At 41.4% G+C, this 16,706-nt stretch overlaps 1 protein-coding gene across 1 annotated transcript in view; it reads left to right on the forward strand.

Moving 5' to 3' along the window:
- MPPED1 (metallophosphoesterase domain containing 1) overlaps positions 1 to 16,706 on the forward strand; it is a 58,770-nt gene that overhangs the window by 21,630 nt on the left and 20,434 nt on the right. The window lies entirely within an intron of this gene.

Genomic DNA, 16,706 nt, shown 5'->3' on the forward strand with positions numbered 1-16,706 from the left:
AACTAAGGTACTTCGAATTCAGCTACGTTATTAACGTAGCTGAATTTGCATACCTTAGTTCGAAGTGGGGGGTTAGTGTGGACCAGGCCTTAGTTTGGTATAAGCTGCTATCCCTCAGAATGTTATTTTCTTTTATATATTAATACCCTTCATCAAGATGCAGTTTAGTTTCTGGAATAATGTTGGCTTTTATAGTAACCAATCAGTGGCTAACCAGTACTTCACAGTTTTCCCTCTGCTGTACTCTGAGGCCACTTGGAACTTTTTTGTGATAACAAGGAGAAAACTCTGGTCCAGTGGCTTCCAAAGGACTGGGCCTTATCACTTCATCTAAAGAAGAAATTCTCCATTGGGTTGCAGACTGAACTACCCCTCTACAGGGGGTCCCTCTAGGTCTCATTGGTGGATACGTAAAATGAAGTTTACACTTCTGTTACTGAAGTTGTAAATCTGGTACATTTCATGAACACTGTATGCATATTTAAAGGAAATTAATATTCTATTTTAAAAGGTAGGTTTTCAGGGAATCTGTTTTTCTTCCTTTTGAAATCACATCAGGCTGGAATGTAGCAAACAAGTTGTCAGACCTGATGCATATACCCAGTGTGAATTCTCACAGTGTGAATAAACTGTGAAATCTATTGGAAACTTTTTTTTAATGAAAATTGGCATTTTCCCATTTGGTTGCTTTAGCTGGGTGTTAATTTTTCCCAAGCTTATTATTCTACATTTATCTATATTAAAATCTCATCCCACTTAAATACGCCCATCTCTCTCAGCTTTCCAGATATTTCTTTATTTTCAACCTACCCACCTGCTGTGTTGAAGCTTAACTTAATCCTGTGTCTCCTGTACATTCAATCAATGTACAATTTACTTTTTTCCCCAAATTATTCAGAAAGATATTAAATAGTATCAGTCGCAATATAAAATTTTGGAGAATGCCACTTGCCACCTCTTCCCAGTTTGATATTTAAGGGTATGTCTACACTACAGGATTAATCCGAATTTATATAATTCGAATTTAGGAAACCGATTTTATAAATTCGAATGTATTCGGCCACACTAGGCACCATTAATTCGGTGGTGTGCGTCCAAGCTACCGTAGTAGCATCGATTTCCAGAGCGTTGCATTGTGGGTAGCCAATAACATTGAATTGCCAATAACTTCGAATTGCGGCCACACTAACCTTAATTCGGATTAACAATACCGATTTTGACGCTACTCCTCTTGTCGAGGAGTACAGAAATCGAATTAAAGGGCTCTTTAATTCGAATTAAATGGCTTCGTTGTGTGGACGGGTCAAGCGTTAATTCGAATTAAAGCAGCTAAATCCGAATTAAAGTCGTAGTGTAGACCAGGCCAAAGTTTAAGTACAGTAACTATGTTCTGATTTCAGGGTGTCTGGCAATTTAGTATTTTCACTACAGTAATCCTAATCAGTCACCATATTTCCAGTGTTAGTATTAATTTTTCAGCAATAATGTACCAAAAGTCTCATTAAAAGACAAGATGTATATATATAAATTTAATTGATCTATGAAATAACTAAGTAGAGGCTCAAGAAAACCATTTGAACTTCCTGTACCTATGAAAATCTGTGAAAGCCTCCTAGGGACATCTTTGCCTCCCCACTAACATGAAATGTTATGGTTAAATTAAATTTATTGTTTTCACTTGTCCACTAACCCTGTAATTTTGCTCAAGTTCTGTGGGCTATCAGGTTTGTCTGGCTTGACCTGTTCTTTGCGAATCTGTGGTGCTTCCCATTCATTCTGTTACTCTCTTTTAAGTGCTTATGTACTAATTTATTCTAAAGAGTTCTGAACTGTAGTGTTAGAACTGGATCAAAACTTCCTCATTGTTTGACAGTGTTGAGATCCAAGGACTTGGTTCAACTAAAGGATAAGCTGGAAAAATGTAACTGAAGGTCTGTGCTGCCTTATACAAAAGGTCAGAGTTTCCTGATGGTGGAACTTCAGCCAGGAGGCTAGGTTACAGGGGGGCAAAGTGACCACAACCTCATTCTTGGGGACATGACAAAAAATTCAGCGCAACAGAGCATCAACAATTGGTGTTGCTGCCCAAAACGGGGCATAGCCCATGTGCGTAGGAGTCGTCCGATTCAATACCTGTCTGGAGACCAGTGGTGCAAATAGCTTTTAACTTTTACTGATACAGTACCGACTCCCCAACCCTGACCCTCCTCATAAAAAAATGACTAGAGCCCTGTGTGGATACAAATTTATATCCATGGATGCGGATATCTGTGGATGCACTGAACCGCAGGGCTCTCCCAAGAACTGCAGCAGCGAAAGGAGCTGAATGTGGGGCTGCCGCTCCCAGAAGCCAGTGCCCTGTGCCGGCAGCTCCTCTGGCACAGCTTGACCGCCCCCAGCCTTGTCCTCCAGTGAGGCTGTACAGACCCCAGACAGGAGACACAGCTGCCTAGAAGTGATGAATAATTTAATGAGTAATAATTATGAATGTTAAATTAAAAGTTAACTAAAGTTTATTCCTATTTTTAAACTTTATGCCTTCTGACATGGAACCTTTGTCACAGCCTTTCTGGGAAATTAATCTCAGTGCCTTTATACACAATAGTAATAATAATCTCAAAAGAATGATAGGAGGTTAGTGAAAACTTTCCTTGGATTTTTCCCTTGCTTTGCACCACAATACTCTATGTTCCTGATTGTCCCTAAGACCTCATTGATACCTTAAAATAGTTCCTAAAACTTTCCTGCAGAGCTCAACAAGAAAGCTGAGTTTCTTGTAGTTTCTTGCTGAGTCTCCTAACACACTTTCTTTCAATAATGCCAGATCTTGAGATTATGCATATAAATTAGCTTTTAAAATGGTTTGGTTATATCTCTCCCAATTAATGTTCCCATGTGCTGGTTACGGATATATGTTGTCTAATTCTGAGCCCTTTTAATTTTAAAAACCCTTACAAGAAATCTTTATCAGTTATTATTCTGAATATAGATGGACTAAATTACTCATTTTTCATTCCACTTAATCTGATTGAAGGAGGCATTGCCTAGTGGTTAGAAGTGGGACTGAGTGTCAGTACTTTCGTGGGTTTCTGTTCCTGGCTCTATCACTGACGCTGTACCTCCATTAGAACTACTCTAAAAATGAGTATAAATCACAGCGACCATACATCTCTGAGGTAGGTGAGGCTAATTCATGTTTGCAAAGTACTTTGAGAACCTCAGATGTAAGGTGCTAGAGAAATGCAATTTTTGTTATTGTTTACATTATACAGATCCTCAACTGTACAAATTGAAGTTGATGTTATTTTAGTTACAAAGTAAAGTGTGAAAGCTGGATTGGTTTGTTTATCTTGTCTCCCAAAGCCTTTCAACCGGTACCACTTGTGGGTGGTTAATATTTTTAGTTGCACTTGTGTACTAACATCATCTGACTTCCAATATAATCTAAAAGACAATCATTTTGTCTAATTATAAAGAAAATAAAACACTATCTTGCTCTCCTCGAAATTAGTGACAAAACTCCCTTGCACCATTGACTTCAAGGTGCAAGATTGGGTTTTTTGCAGGCAGTTTTATTTCTCAAACATACGCAAAAACCTGTCGAACACAGTTCCTCAGCCCACTGTGGGCTGTAGCTCCCTGATGATTTTTCCCTTTACCTCTCTCAATTTCTCATGTTTCAGGGCCCATGACAGGGTTCTCCCAATCTCTGTTAATTGAGCCTATCCTCCCAGGGCTCCCTTCCCTCCTCCCCCCCATTCCTACTGCCTCTTCTGCCAGGGCACTCTGCCAGCCACTCTCAGGGAATTTCCTGCTGTTCCTGCTCCCACTACCCCAGCCTCCTGGCTTCTGGCCTGTCTCCACAGTGCCAGCGAGCAGAAAACAAGAGCTCCAGGTCGTATCTCTCTGCCCCTTTCCTGACTGCATCTCAGGCCTGACTCACCCATGCTCCCCCCCAGGGCCCAGGTGCCTTCTCTTATATGTGGGGGTCAGCTGACCAGTCCTAGGTGCACTGGCCTCTTCCCTCTTAAAGGGCTGGTGCCACCCCGTGACACTTACACTAAAAGAATATTGTTAATTGTGCAAAGGCAAGTGCTCAAATATTAAATTCCAGAATTAAGGTTGCCTGAGCAACCTGTATTCAACCCTTTGTGCATATGCATTATGTACTCCTGGGGGAATTTTGCCCCACTGCAAATGCACAGAATTAATGTCTCACGCAGTTTTTTTCTCTGCAGAAAATACATTCTTCCAGAGAGATGCCGCAGTTATGCCTTTTGCCCAACAGGGGTTGCCGGCTCATTGGCAGTAGTAGCCAGCGGTCAGCTGTGTTACTCACAGCACCCTGCCTGTGGGGCCAAGTTAAGAGGCACGGGATGGGGAGGGACAGACAGAGCAGGTCACATGGGACTGCTGGGGGTGTCACAGACTGGGGTTCAGAAGAGCTAGTGGGGGGGCAGACTGGGGCAGGGGCTGAATGGGAATAGGGGTGCAGGGCCATGTGGTGACAGGGGGCAGGAGGGAGCTGAATGGGGTGCAGGGATACATGGATATTGAGGGGTTCAGGGCTACCTGGGGATAGGAGGTGGCTGAGTGGGGGTGCAGGGACACATGGGGACAGGGGCAGATGTGCCTGACTGAATGGGAGAGGCTAGGGGTCAGCCAGGATCTGCACAGGGGAGGCTCCCCAACTCCCTAACAGTCCCTGTTCCATATTTCTCCCATGCACACCCAACAACCCTCCAGGTTCGCTCCTAGGCTCCTTTCCAGCAATTATTTCCCGCTCCCTTGGCTCCTCCATTACCCCTGACTCCCCCAAGCCTTTGCATTGCTTCTGAGGGGGGTGGGAAATAAGTTGCTGGTAGGGCTGTCAAGCAATTAAACAGATTAATTGTGATTAATCGTGATTAATCGTGCTGTTAAACAATAACAGAATACCATTTATTTAAATATTTTTGGATGTTTTCTACATTTTCAAATATATTGTATTCTGTATGGTAATTGAAATAAAAGTGTACAGTGCTCACTTAATATTTATTTTTTATTACAAATATTTGCACTGTAAAAAACAAAAGAGATTGCACGACAATACTTGTATTAGAAGAATTGAAAAATACTATCTCTTTATCATGAAAGTTGAACTTACAAATGTAGAATTATGTACAAAAAATAGCTGCATTCAAAAATAAAACAATGTAAAACTTTAGAGCCTACAAGTCCACTCCGTCCTACTTCAGCCAATCACTCAGAGAAACAAATTTGATTACAATTTACAGGAGATAATGCTGCCCGCTTGTTGTTTACAATGTCACCTGAAAGTGAGAACAGGTGTTCACATGGCACTGTTGTAGCTGGCGTTGCAAGATATTTACGTGCCAGATGCGCTAAAGATTCATATGTCCCTTCATGCTTCAACCACCATTCCAGAAGATATGTGACCATGCTGATGACGGGTTCTACTTGCTAACAATCCAAAGCAGAGCGGACCAACGCATGTTCATTTTCATCATGTGAGTCAGATGCCACCAGCAGAAGGTTGATTTTCTTTTTTGGTGGTTCAGGTTCTGTAGTTTCTGCATCTGAGTGTTGCTCTTTTAAGACTTTCTAGAGCATGCTCTACACCTCATCCCTCTCAGATTTTGGATGACACTTCAGATTCTTAAAGCTTGGGTTGAGTGCTGTAGCTATTTTTAGAAATCTCACATTGGTACCTTCTTTGCATTTTGTCAAATCTGCTGTGAAAGTGTTCTTAAAATGAACAACATGTGTTGGGTCATCATCCAAGACTGCTATAACATGAAATATATTGCAGAGTGCAGGTAAAACAGAGCAGGAGACATACAATTCACCCCCACAAATTTAATTAATGCATTATTTTTTTAATGAGCATCATCAGCGTGGAAGCATGTCCTCTGGAATGGTGGCCAAAGCATGAAGGGGCATATCAGTGTTTAGCATATCTGGCACTTAAATACGTTGCAACACTGGCTACAAAAGTGCCATGCGAAGTCCTGTTCTCACTTTCAGGTGACATTGGAAATAAGATGCAGGCAGAAATATCTCCCATAAAAGTAAACAAACTTGTTTGTCTTAGTGATTGGCTGAACAAGAAGTAGGACTGAGTGGACTTGTAGGCTCTAAAGTTTTACATTGTTTTGTTTTTGAGTGCAGTTATGCAACAAAAAAAAATCTACATTTGTAAGTTACACTTTCATGATAAAGAGATTGCACTTCAGTACTTGTATGAGGTGAATTGAAAAATACTATTTTGTTTATCATTTTTACAGTGCAAATATTTGTAATAAAAAATAATATAAAGTGAGCACTTTACATCCAAAAATACGTAATAAATTTCATTTGGTATTCTATTGTTTAAGAATGCGATTAACCGCGATTAATTTTTTTAATCGCGATTAATTTTTTTTAGCTAATCGTGTGAGTTAACTGCGATTAATTGACAGCCCTAGTTTCTGGTATTGTAGTTTAAATGAATTATTACTCAAAGCTCTGTATTAATATGCCAAGGAAGGAAGCTATTTGTCAAAAAACATTTCCTGAATCTTTTTTGTTGTCTGTATTGTTACAGACATACTTATTGACAGGTATTTTGAAATAAATTGCCAAAATAATTGAAACTGGCATGATTATATTGTGTTATTTTGACAAAAAATATGCAGAAAATTTAGAGAATTTTAAAATATTGTGCGCAGAATTCGTAATTTTTTGGCACAGAATTCCCCCAGGAATAATTATGATACTATCTTTAATTAGATGATCACTTACTATTTTTTTCTAGAGAGCCCCAGCTTCATTCAGTGCACAGGATAGATGATGTTCACTGAGTGGAGTAGCTGTTCAGTATTTCTTTATGTCCTCATCATTCCTGAGATTTGTGGCCACTGCCTTATTTACCACATACCTAACAAACTCAACATTGAATACAGAATTAATTGCCTCATGGGTGTTTCTATGGCATTTGTCGCCATAGCATCTGAGTGTTTCAGAAACGTAAATGAATTTCTCTTCACAGTGCCTTATATTATCCCCATTTTTTGGATGAGCAAATCTGAGAGAAATTAAAGCCAAATTTTTCAAAAATGTCCAATAATTTCTGGTGCCTCAGTGATGAGGCACCCAACTTGAGACACTTAGGGTCTGATTGTCCTGTGGCACCTTTAAGACTAACAGAAGTATTGGAGCATAAGCTTTCGTGGGCTTTCACCCACGAAAGCTTATGCTCCAATACTTCTGGTAGTCTTAAAGGTGCCACAGGACCCTCTGTTGCTTTTTACAGATTCAGACTAACATGGCTCCCCCTCTGATACTTAGGGTCTGATCGTTCAGAATACTTAGGGTCTGATCGTTTTTTATATGAACAAAGTAGTTTTACAGACATTATTTAATCCTCAGAATACCCTTGAGAGGTTGGTGTGTATGTACTATGTCCTTTTTACAGCAGTGGGAAACTGATTGTGCTGGGCTGGCATAACGGGGAGCGGAGGCCTCCACCTGCATGGCCACTTTGTCAGTATCATCCTCTTCCCCGATGTGATTCTTAAGTGGTGAGGAGGGCCTTGCAATGGGTCTCATATCAGGAAAATGTTGCCCTTAGTGTGCTTACTTGGATTAATTGCCTTGTCTCCGCGACAGAAGCACCATGTGGAAATAAACAGGTCCACTGGCGCCCATAGGTTTTCAACATGTTTTATCAACATGAACAAATCTTGCTTGATCTACCCTTGCATGTGTGATCTTGCTGTTTCTCTACTGTACAGGATTCCAATGGTATGAGAGTAAAATGTGTTCTGAGCTAAATAGACCATAAATAAGGCTACGACTTAGTCACGGGTATTTTTAGTAAAAGTCATGGACAAGTCATGGGGAATAAACAAAAATTCACGGCCGTGACCTGTCCATGACTTATACCAAAAATACCTGATTAAATCTTGGGAGTGGGAGGCTGGAGGGCCATGGGGGGGCTGCTGCTGAGGGGGGGTGATCCAAGGGGGCCACTGTTGGGGGCGGGATGTCCGGGGCCAGCGGCACCAGCTGCCTGGCCCCGTGGACCGGGGCTTCTCTGGCTGGCCGGGGACCGCTGCCCAGGGCCGCTGCCGGTGGCTACTCCAGCTGGGGACCACTGCCTGGGGCCGCAGACTGGTGCTGCTCCAGCCACCCCGGGACCACCGCTGTGGGCCGCTGGTGCAGTGGCTGATGTGGCTGTCCCCACGGCTGCTGCAAACGTGGATGGCGTGGCTGTCCTGGGGGCCACTTGAGCAGCTGGCCCTGGAGCCAGCTGCTGGGGCAGCTGTGAGGTCAGCTACCCTGGCTCCTGCAGAAGTCACGGAAAGTCATGGAATCCGTGACTTCCGTGGCCTCCATGACAGATACGGAGCCCTAACTATAAATAAAGTTTCCTGCCTTTATAAGAGATTTCCTCTCTCTTTGGTGCCATCCCTTCCCTTAAAAGTGTGCCTATCCCTTGCAGAATACTTGTAATTTAGTTAAAGGTGCTTTTGTGGATTATATAGTGGTTTTTCCTTGAGAACACAATGGATGAGCACACCATTCTCTGTTCATGTATTGTATAATTAGTGGGTGAGTAACAGCAGGCTAGAGATTCCCTGAATCAGTAATAATAGAATCAAAGCTTCATAGAAATGTAGGGCTTGAAGGGACTCAGGAGGTCCTCTAGTCCTTCCTCTCCGTGCTGAGGCAGGATTTAAGTATGCTAAAGGACCTCTTCTAGCCCTATCTCTCTCTCTCTCTGTCTCTCTTGCTCTTTCTCAAATCAGAATCCATTTGTAGATGAGAAGAGTTATGCCCGTGCCCTCACTATTTCCACTACCCTGCCATTGCCACAATGCTGTGTTATAAAGCTTCCCCTAGACTAAAGCAACACTGTTGTGGTCTGTGTGCAGCCTAAGTGCAAGTTTCCCTCCTTTGGAAAACATAGGATTTGACACACGTATCAGACTATTCATCACTGAGTTCCCACCTTTGGCAATACTTGATCCATCAGAAGATGAGAACTGTCAAACAAACAACAACAACAACAACCCATAAACTACCAGCCAACAATACCACAATCACTAAAACCTCATAATGTCCCAGACCAATTGTGCAATGCTGTAGAGGGGTCATAAAGGAACATTTTTGTCCTGACCCAGACAGGCAGCGTGGCAGAAAAGAGTTCTGTATGTCTGGGTCAGGACACACCCCCTGTGGAAAATGGGGGGGAAATCACTATTATGAAATGTGAGAAATTCATTAGTCGGAATGAGATATTGCTCTGGATAGCTTGAAGCAGCCCTCAGCAAGGGATTTTCTGCAGCACTGGTTTCCTGAAGGCTGGATTTTTGCTTGCGTGGGAATTGTTTGCAGGGGTCTATCCTTGTGAAATGATTCCTCATTTTCCTTTTGGCGGCATTTACATTTTTCTAGTGTGTATTGTTCCCATCCGCTCCTGTATCCTTTTGTTTCAGGCCATCTGGAACTTCAGGAGCTTTCATTACTCTTGGGGGGAGGATGGAAGGTGAAGGTTACTTTCCCCTAGGAAGTCCTTCACAAGCATTTGATCTGCAATGAGAGATGCCCATCCATTTTGGACTTCAAGTTTTTGTTCTCTCCCCCAAGCCTCTAATGCACATTGACTGGATAAGGCCGTGCCAATTTTCAGAAAGCAACACAGCTCTTGTGCAATCTCCCACCAGTTCATGGGAAAGGGTTTTTGTTCTGGTAATGGGCATTCAGTGGCACATAAATTAATAACCTGTAGGTCAAGTTCCTCTGTTGTGCTTAGTAATGCCCAGGAGTGTGGTGTGGCTGATCCCTGCCATAAAACAGAACAGTCTTCAGGCTGCTTTACTTTACATCAGCTTTCAGACTGGTGCAAAAACAACCTTAACACAGGGAAAAATCTGGCCACTAAAGATCAAAATCCACACTCCACTGTTTGTAATGTTGAATTTGCAATTCTGGTCCTAGCTGTTACTGTTCCTCTTGACTCAATTTACCTCTGATGTAATATTGAGAGCCAAGTCCTGCTTGGCTTATTCAGGCTAACTATTTATTCCATTGCAGTCCTGAGTTTGTAGCTCTGATTTTTGTGTGGGACTCTGCTACATCCATTCAGGGAGGGGAATGGTAACTTTAGTTATACGGTTAGTAATCGTTTAGGTAAAAATGGCAAAGTGACAAATTAGTCCAGCTTGCTTTTGCTTTATGCCAGTTCACACCCTTCTGCAATCTGAGCCTCCATTTTGGTGCCCTCTGTCTTTCCTCTCCACCTTACCAAACAGTTATCATAGTTTTCATTCCTCACTGAGCTCGGTCTCCGTCAGTAAGATAATGTAACAAAGATTTATAGGTTCATTTCACAAGAGGGACGCACTTTCATTTTGCCAGTGATGAATCATCTAATGTTTGTTTTGCCAGGCCTTGTACAAATCTTTACAGTCACTGAGGTGCACATCAATTAAAATGAAATTGTATTAAAATCAAAGATTTACTCCATTTAACATACCATGTTAAATATTAGTCGTCCCCCGCTCCCTCCATTGGGAGTATGGCTCACAGGTACAGCAGCAGCAATATTAGATGGTAAATGTCAGACTCCTATTTCTAAAATGCAAACAAAATACTCAAATTGCTGTTCTGCCTCAAAGGGTCGGTCTACACTGCACCTGGAGCATGCCTGCCAGCCTGGGTGGACAGACACATGTGAGCTCTGCTTGAGCTAGTGGACTAAAAATAGCAGTGTGGATGTCGAAGCACTGGGTAGCCACCCGAGTACAAGCCCACTTAACCCCGTGGGTCCAAGGTTGGAGTGGGAGGGGCTAGCCCACGCCACCACCTATCTCCACGGCTATATTTAGTGTGTTAGCTTGAGTGGAGTTGGCGTGTATCTGTCTACCTGGCTGGGAGGCACGTCCCAGCTGCAGCATAGACATATGCAAAGTGATCTGAGAAAACCTCTTTCCCGTATTTCTTTATGCTCTCTCTCACACACCCACACCCATACATAAATGGGCTCTCCATCCTATGGTCTGGGGCAGAATGGCACAGAAGCTGCTATACAGAAAAGGAGATTTTCATCTTATGTTACATCCCCCTTCCCCATCTTCAGTTCATCAGTTTAGAATGGGGGTAGTCAGAGCAGAATTACCTCTGTACTGTTACCTTAAGCAAAAAGAAAATTGCAATTTAAAATTCCTGCAGATCTCAGTTTAATTAGATTTTTAAGCTAGTTGCATGTTTTAATGTCTAGCTCTGGCAGTGCCTGTTACAGGATGCTGGGTTTTGATAGCTCAGAAATATATTTTTTTAAAAAGATGGATGTTCTGTGTTGTTAAAAGCCCTGGGATTGGAGCTGTTTTTTAACCAATCCATTGGAGGTATGCAATATAATGAGTAATTTAGGCAGACTGACATGCTTCTCCAGGAAAATGAAAATCATGAGTGTGAATAATAGACTCCCCTAGTTATTGAAAATTGAGGCATATCATATATACTGGTGTTTTGGGGAAAGGTTTGACATCTTAAGCCTGATACGGCTGTAGCATTATGGTGAGACTGCTGAAGATGTTTTATTTCAGGTGTTCAGTAAATGGAACATGTGACAGATGCATAAAGAATAGGAACATTTTTAGAAAAGAGAAAACAAAATTGATCATTCTGGTGAAAGATATTAATTACAGTCTGGAGCAAGTAAAACCAGGTTTAATTATATTTTAATGCAGCGGTTCTCAAACTGGGGTCCGCGGACCCGTGGGGGTCTGCAAGGGTACTCCAGGGGGTCCACGAGTCATGTCCGGGGCTGCCAGCCCCAGTGATCAACTCCTTCCTCCCAGTGCCTCCTGCATGCCGTGGAACAGCTGTTCAGCGGTGTGCAGGAGGCGCTGGGAGGGAGGGGGAGGAGCAGGGACAGGGCACGCTCGGGGAAGGGGGCGGAAATAGGCTGGAGGAACAGGGGTGGGAAGAGGTGGGGCAGAGGAAGGGGTGGAATGGGGGCTGAGCACCCCTGGGGAAAATTAGAAGCTGGCTTGGAGGTCCGTGAAAAATTTTAAATCAAAATGGGGGTCCTCGGGTTTCTAAAGTTTGAGAACCGCTGTTTGAATGGAATGATGGAGTGACTTTTTTTTTCCTATTCTGTACTTATCAGAAACTATATTCCATTTTTGGAAAGTGCTGTGTCTAAAAATGCTTAAAACCATAACACTAGAGTTTAATTTGCAGCATCTGGAAGATCATATGAATGGTACTTCCTGCAAAAATGATTTTGATGAGCTATTAAATTCGGATGTTCAGGTTTTTTCATATTGAATAACACTTGAAATGTAAAAGATTCTCAAATAGCAGAAAGCAAGACTTGAGAAGTGCATGTAGCCTGTATTTATAACTGTGTAAACTAACAAACAAGTTTTTGCCTGAATCCGTTTCATTGGCTAACAGCATATTGCTTAAAATGAATGCATTTTGAGTAGCAAAACTTTTTTTGGAAATTTTTTCCCATGATATAACTTGAAAATGTAGGAAATACAGGACCCATCCTACAAAGACTATGCACATGAGTTCCTTAACTGATGTGAGTAGTTCCTCAGAACTCAGGATAGGATCCTTAATTTGTACTGTAGTATTCAGTCAAGTGACTGATGTACGGTAGGAAAAATTGCTTTTACGGTGCTAGAAAAAAAAAAAAAAAGTAAAACAAAAAACTGAACTCCCATTACTCAAGATTAGTCTTCCATTACATGTTAAATGAACATGTCGGGTGTTAGCATATAGTTTTGATATACACTATGAGTGATTGTATATGTGTAATACTATACATATCATATACCACATCTGTAATGGAGATAAATTGCAGAACCATATGATAAATCACTCTTGAGCACTTTAGCTGCACTCTGCCCACAATTTATTTCCCCTAGGATTTATTATAAGAGTTCAAGCCTCTGAGAAGCTTCAAATACTTGCTATTTATTTTTTAATCAATCTGCCACAAAATATTTCCTCCCAAATAAGATTTCTCTCCAAAATTACATTAGTCCAAGGCTGAGGATTGGTAATACTCAGTACTGGAACAGTGAAAACAGTGAGTTAAACCACCTTGCAGATTACGTACCCACATGTATTTGTGTATTATAGATAGGGATTGATGCTTCACTGTGCTGCACTTTGTGGAGTCATTTACATGTGTGCAAAGTGACTTTAAATTGTTACCAAATCTGAATGGTAGCATTTTATACCCACTTTACAGCACAAATGATTGCACAAAGTGCAAGTCTGTGGAGAATTATATGTGTGTGTATATCTCTATATAGTTATATCATTTATAGTTATTTTCAGAGCATGTTTTGTGGGTGCTAAAATTACTTTGTTTATTGTAATATCTTTGTCCACATTGGGTAACTTTAATATTCTGTAAGATTTTTCCATGAATGAAATTTGCATTTGCTTACTTCAATACAAATATCTTTAGTTTTAATTAAATTTGAGGATAGTAGAAAAATATACTTCCCTGATTTAATTAGTTTAGGGGGGAAATATCCTTTCTTGAACAATAATTGTTATTTGTATATTGTATTTGGGCAAAGTAGTTCAATTTCAGTTACTTAAAAGAAATAATTGACTCTTCAGATCCAGTCAACTAGTCCACTTTGGATTCAGCTAGTTTTTAATTTAAGACCTATAGAATAAGAGACCTGTAATTTCACTACAGGGAATGCTTCCCTTTCACGCGGTTCATAAACCACAAGAGTGAAACAGCAATACCCAAGAGCAGTTTTCTCTTTTCTTTTTCACATTTACTTAAAAGTTTAATTTTGTGAGCAAGAGCTGATTTTAAGTGTCTTTATTTTTGCATTAACAAAAGAACTTCCAGCTACCAATGACCCATCTGCAGTCGGGTTTCCAGTCTCCGACAGTAGCTACTGCAGGATGTTTCAGAGGAAGATGTAAACCCCCACATAATGCCAGCCTTAATCTACTGTGCTTTGTCTTTCGTTGGGAACAGTGGAGCCCCTTGGCAATATTCCAAGTAAGGAAAACACAAACAGATAACTGGTTTGCAGACACACCACTCCTGGGAGCAGATCCTCAGCTGGTGTAAATTGTCTTAGCTCCATTGACTTTGATGGAGCTATAAAGATTTACCCTAGCTGAGGATTGCTTCTATTTCACCACCACCACTACCTTGTTCCCAACAGCTTGTATACATCTCCTTAGATTCAGGCACAATCGATGCACAGACTTGGTGACTAGATGGTAATTTTACAAGCCAACCTGAGTAAAAGGCAGCGCTTAGCTGCACCACCCCATAAGCCCACCAAGGAACAAATTCTGATGCACCATATACCAGTTCTTTCCCTGCTCCCCCTTTGGAGGAGGGGAACGTTAGTCCATCCCTTCCTGTGGAGCCAATAAGCAGAGCAACAGTTTTATATTGTAGCAGAGTGACTGTGCTGGCTGGGTCTGCCTGTGTGGGGCACATCCACAGACAGTCCCTAAAGGGTGTGGCTCCTCCTGAGAAGGGTTCCTGACCCTGCAAGTAACCCTGAGAGGAAGGGCAGAGGAGGAGTGTTTTCTGCCGGGTGGGGGAGGGGGGGGGGAGAGAAGATGAAGGATTTTGGAGTCAGTAGCATCAGCCCTTGGAGGGGAACAGTAACAATTACGTGTTCTGCTGTTACTGAGCTCATGCCTGTGTCATCATTCTGGGGACTCTGCCTGCTTGTGCTAATGCCCAAGAAAGAGACAATATCATAAAGCATCCTGTGGAGCTTTTAAAATCTATTTTGATAAAATTTAAATCCATCATTGTTAACAGCCTCTTCCCTGGCCATGACACTAGACTATCTGAAGTTCTGTTGCAAAGCATTATGGGCCAGATCCTCACCTGGTTGGTACCACATAGCTCTGCCAAAGTGAATGGAACTGTCTGATTTACACCAGGTGAAGGTCTTGCACATATGTGTCTTTTTCAAAAGGATATGTCAGAATTCCCAGCCAGCTAAGCTGAACATCCTTGTGTACTTTATAAGAAGCTTATCTCAAGCCATAAGCTGCAGGTATAGAAAATTATCATAGCAATGAGTTTGCACTGCCATACTTAAGGGTGAATTAACGGAGCTGTTTTTAGTTCAGTTCAGGTGGAAACTTGGCACACAAGGTGTCAGCATAGGAGCCCTTTTTTTTTTAAACAAGAAATAAATTCAGCTGTTGCTAAATTATACGTGTTAAAAATAATATACTTTATACATATAGATGCACTCATTATTTATTGGTTTTGGAAGCATTTTTATGCTCATTTAACTCAAAATGGGTTTTGATTTTTGTAAAAAACAAAATTGGCAGGGAGCAGGTCCATATGGTCTAATTACTCCTGGAATTTTGAAAGAAAAATGTAAATCTGGTGAGATTTACATTTTTCTAAACTGAAAAGTGGCTCCTGTTCAGGCCTTTTTTTGTGGATTTTGAATGCATTTAATCTTGTTTTGTCTTATTCAAAAGTCCATGGAAGTTTCACAAGTACTTTGAGCTTTATAGCCTCAAAGGCTAATCTTTATTTGGGGTTACATTTCCTCTCTGGATAAAATTCACCCTTGTGCCATGGGCCAGCACAAGGCCTAGTCATTACTTAAATTAATGGGACTTAAGTAGTAATTTTCTGGCCCTTTGCACAGGGGTGAGTTTCACCTCGTGATAGATGCTTCATTCAGTGTTCCCCCCCTCTTCACCCTTCTCCAGAGCAGAGGCTCTTCTTCAGCTCGATTGCCATACAAAGGACAAGAGATGCCCTTAAGAAAAAGGCCAGAGAGGTCTATAGTAGACTTCTGTAAGGAGACCCCAACCCTACTCCATGAGACCTCCAAATGGGGAAGGAGGCCATTTCTTTTGGCAGTGAAGAAAAAAAATCTTTGAAAGGGTCCATGCATGGATGAATTTTGATTTTGTCTTCCCTTGCTGATTGGTTCATTCCTGAGGAGCTCTACATTTCAAACAAGATGGTAACTCCCAAGTGGACTGTAGGACCTCAAAAAATAGTGCTGCTCCACTTTTCATGCTTTTGTTTCCCTTTGCTACTATGCCGCTATGGAAATGATTCCATAGGAAACTGCCACTTTACTGTGCGTAGCCCCAAGGACCTGGCTGCACTCTGATATTGGGATTAACTCTCTGGAGATGAGAAACTGAGGAAACAATTCCTGACATTTCAGGAAATAAGCTTGTTAGTCCTATGCTCAGTCTACTACACAGTGTTTAGTCATTAAGTAGTAGGGTGACCAGATAGCAAGTGTGAAAAATCGGGACATCTTTTTTCCCGGAGGGGGTGGAGGGGTATAATTGCGTATCTAAAACAAAGCCCCTAATATCGGGACAGTCCCTTTAATAGGGTGAGCAGACATCCCGATATTAAGTAGTGATAGGATTTTATCTCTAGTGTTGAATTTCTTTGCTTCTTAGTCCAGTTCATCATTAAAGTTTGAGTGATTTTCTTTTTTTTAACGTCAACTGGGAGATTTCCATTTGGCTTCCAGCAGAATGAAAGAATCTACTTCCATTGGTACTGGCTTGTTTTGAAAATCAGCACTTCAGGAATTTTTCTCCTTGCCTGTTATCCTGCTTTTTCTTGGTATGGAGATAAAATAGATTTCATTTTATTTTTCATTATTTTATAACAGATTCATGTTTAGAAATGATCAATTCAT

Source organism: Emys orbicularis, chromosome 1, assembly GCF_028017835.1.
Source record: "Emys orbicularis isolate rEmyOrb1 chromosome 1, rEmyOrb1.hap1, whole genome shotgun sequence".
NCBI classification, from domain to species: Eukaryota; Metazoa; Chordata; order Testudines; family Emydidae; genus Emys; species Emys orbicularis.